This window comes from Pteropus vampyrus, unplaced genomic scaffold, assembly GCF_000151845.1.
Source record: "Pteropus vampyrus isolate Shadow unplaced genomic scaffold, Pvam_2.0 Scaffold487, whole genome shotgun sequence".
Classification (NCBI taxonomy): Eukaryota; Metazoa; Chordata; class Mammalia; order Chiroptera; family Pteropodidae; genus Pteropus; species Pteropus vampyrus.
Window position 1 is genome coordinate 272,553 of NW_011889268.1, and position 4,064 is coordinate 276,616.

Genomic DNA, 4,064 nt, shown 5'->3' on the forward strand with positions numbered 1-4,064 from the left:
TCTCGATAGCTCGATCCGCTTATGGTTATGCAGTGTCCCTCTCTGTGTTCCTGACATTCTCTGTCTGAATGTGTGTTTTCTGTGATGATAGATCGACTTCCATTCTCTTTGGATTAACGTTTGTATATAATATGTTGTTTTACTCCTTTCGATCTAACGATATCATTATATTTGAAGTTTTCTGTAGCTGCTGGAGAGTTGGGTCATGTTTTATTTTTATTTATTTATTTATGGTTTATTTTTTACTTTTTAAAATTTTTAGGCGAGGCAACCCTTGGTTGACCTCACAGGTTGCAAGGACCTCGTCCGCTTACAAGCCCTTATTCTTCTTATTTTTTACACCTACAGCATCCGGTCTTCCTAGGTGGTCTCCCATCCAAGTACTCACCAGGCCCGACCCCGCTTAGCTTCCGAGATCAGACGGGATCGGGCACGTCCAGGGCGGCGTGGCCGTAGACGAGTCATGTTTTGAAAATCGACTCTGTCAATCACTTTTTTAAATTTGTATATTTAGATCATTTCTATTTAACGCGATCACCGATATCTGGGGCTTAAGTCTGTCAATTTATTTTTGTTTTCCGTTTATTCTGTTTTTCTTCTCCGTTGTCTTGCCTTCCTACGGCTCACTTGAACGTTTTTAGAATTCCACGTTGACCTATCTTTATTTTTTGAGTGTATCTCTTTGCGTGGATTATTGATTGGTTGCCCTGGATACTACATTGCCGTGTAGACGTTTTTATAGCAAAGGGGAGAAATCGATGCCGGACATATGTCCCCCTAGTGGTTACAGAGAGGCGGTGGGCTGGTATTCTAACTTCCACGTGTGCCTTTACTTTTACCGTTAATATCGACTGGCAGGATTTCACCAACAGGCTGTGTCCCCCACTGGTGATGCAAATGCTCCCAGGTGAGACTTAGCTTTTGTGCCGCGGAGGATGTGCCGAGGCACACATGCTTCGTACGCCTTCGGCGACTGCTGGTGTCCTGTGGCCACTCCCCGGCATTGCTGGGCGCCTTATTTCATGTTCGATCACGGGGCCCTTCCCCACCATACCCCCTAGTCAAAATGAAGCCTGAATTTAAGATTTCCATGTCCAAAATACCAAACTAATCAGAATCACATGGTTTCGGTGGGAATTATCACTGTTAGTTCTCATGGAGCTTAAAAAAAAATTAGCATGAAAATGATCTAATGCCACAGCGAGCGCTGGTCAGTTCTGATGAGCCAGGTCTGAAAGCAGCACATAAATTCTGTTGAAATTAGACTAACCGCACAGCACAGCCGGCCTTGTACTTTTAAATCACCTTCATGATGAAGACAAGTGTACCAAAAACTTACCAAAACACCAGTCTTCTCAGTGAAAAGAGGAAGCCATGTAGCGTATTCCTTGTTCGAACAAATTCCGGATAAACGGCAAAACGGGCCTATCTCGTGCGCCCAGAAAGCGTTTTCAAGCCTTTTCTCTTTTCACTCATTTTCCTAAAACGTACAAGAGACCGGATATAAAATGATGACAATTCAGAGGCTTCTCAAAAGAGTTTAAATTTTACAGAATGTCATGAGTCATCCTCTTGATTTTGTTAAAAATCAAACTGTTTTTTTTCTTGTTTAAATGTGTGGGAAAAGAAGTCAACATCTGTCACCAGTAAAAAGCATCCGAAAAATAGAATGGGAAAGATTGAGCGAACAGCGTGACAAACCCGAACCTCAGAAACACACAGACGTTATGTCTGTTCTATAAATCACGTCCCTCAAAACGCAAACCACGAGACATCTGAACAAAAGCCAACGGCGTGGAATAAAAGCCCGAAACGCAGCACACAGATCCTGCACACTGCTTGTTGTCTGATGTTCGCTGCAGGGCGATTAAATGTTGGGGGGAAGCCCGAAGACGTAAGGGCAATGTTTGCACACAGGGGGGATGGATGCATTATAAACGAATTAAGAGAGCTAGATGTCCCGGTTACGGGTTCGTTTGTAACAAACCTCCGCCAAACCCAGTAGTTGAAAACAGTAAGCAGCGTTCATTTTGCTCGTGACCGTGCACGTTGGGGCGTGGCGGGAGCAGCCTGTCCCTGCCCTGTGCCACATCGGCTGGCGCCGCTCTTAGGAGCCTGGAAGGGAGGCCACTGTGGAGCCACTCCTGGCACGGCTGGGGAGTCGGCGATGGCCCTTGGCGCCTCCCTGGGTAAGTCCGCTAGGGAGCTGTGGAGCTTCTGCACCCGCGTCGCCATGGGGCCCCTTGCGGGCGAGGAGGAAGCGCTTTGCATAAGCCCCCTGGCTCTCCCGTGCGTCTCCCTCCAGGACACAGAGTAGCGAGCGGGGACTCATCCAAAGCCTCTTTCTGGTTTGCTGGCACCCAGCTGTGCCGCGAGAGCCGGACACATCCTCCTCCAGTGTGATAAGCTCTCTCGCTGGGGGTCCTCTCCTTGTAGGCTGTGATTTTTCATGCATCTCTGTCCCAAAGAAAGGGAGCTCTTGGAACGCAGCCCGTGAGGTTTCCAGGCCGCTCCGGGCACCTCAGTCAGCAAAACAAACACGGTGCCGAATAAGCCGAGTAAATAACGGATAACGGAGCAGAGGGAAAGGAGGAAGGAAGGAGGAAAGCGTGAACGTCCCGCCATCTAAAGAGTTCCCCAAGCAGAAAAGCGGCCTGGTCGGTCTGTCTGTTTGTCTGTCTGTCTGTCTGTTTATCACCCCCCTCCCCCTTGGTGACCATCGACTAGTTTCTCTGTGTCTCTGGATCTGTTCCCGCTTCGCTTCGTCTGCTCATTGGTTCTGCGTCCTCAGACTCCACGCGTAAGTGGAATCATAGGGAATCTGTCTCCCTCTGCCTGGCTTATTTTAAACGCATTATTTTTAGCATCGTCCACCCAGTCATCGAATCCTAGCCATTCTAGGCTCTGCTTTACCTTCTGGTCCACTGACATCCTTACTTCTGCCACCGAGTTCTGGTCACCTTCATCCTTAGCCAGTTCTGCCACGATGGCTTCTCGCCGAGCTCCCAGCCTTCGGTCTGAGAGAGATCTTTATAAAACATAAATCTTACTCTTTTCCTTTCTGACCGAGATGCATTGATCTGCTTCCCTCGGGTCCCAGAACGGAGACTGAGCACCTGGCGGCGGTTCGCGAGGCCGTTTGTGGCTTTACCTCTCCATCCGTCTCCATCTCTCTGATGCTTCTGTGCATCCTCTGCTCGGGCCATTCAGAAACACCCTCTGCGCTCATTCCCTCGACTGTTGTAACAAGTCACCACAAATGCCGTGGCTGAAAGGACCGTGGACTTGTGAGCTCAGCCCGGGAGGCCAGGACGCCGGAGCCCCCGTGGCGGTAGGGTTGGTCACTTCCAGGGCGGGTCACTTCCAAGGCGCTGAGGCAGAATCCGTTCCGGCCACGGGAAACCCGTGGCTTGTGGCCACGCTGCTCTGCCTGTCTTCACACGCCTTCGTCCCTCCGCGTGCGTCTGTGGGTCCCATGTCCCCCCCTCCAGATGAGGACACCAGCGGCTGGATTAAGGGCCCACGCTAATGCGGCAAGACCTCAGCTTAGCACTCCTAACGACACCCGCCAAAGCCCTGTCCCCAGCTCGGCGCACGTCCTGAGTTGCCGGCTGGGCGTGAATCTGGGGAGATCCTCTTCAAACACCTAATACTGGGGTTCCCTCCGCCTTCGGTCATTCCTTTGCCATGCCTTTTGTCCTTCAGCTTTTCATCTACTTGTCTCCAGCTACCCCTCGTCTTAGAGTGAATTTGCCTGGTTCGGTGATTAATTTCAACGTCAACGTCACTGGGCCACGAAGTGCCCAGATATGTGGTCAAGCCACATCCGGGGTGTGCCTCGGAGGGCGTTTCTGGATGTGGTTAACGTTAGAATCGCGGACGGAGCGTGGGTGGGCCTCGCCCAATCAGTCGAAGGCCCGACTGGAACAAAAAAGGTTTCTCTGGAGAAACCTCACTAGAACACCTGGGAAAATGTCCCCTACTCCCAAGAATTCCTTGGGTGTCCTTTGTGATAGCAAAGCTGTCAGGGAGAAATTAATGCTCTACGTCACAGTCACTCCGAC

At 50.3% G+C, this 4,064-nt stretch overlaps 1 pseudogene; it reads right to left on the reverse strand.

Annotated features, from left to right (window-relative positions):
- Positions 1-339: 339 nt before the first annotated feature.
- Positions 340-458, reverse strand: LOC111732751 (annotated as a pseudogene).
- Positions 459-4,064: the final 3,606 nt, after the last annotated feature.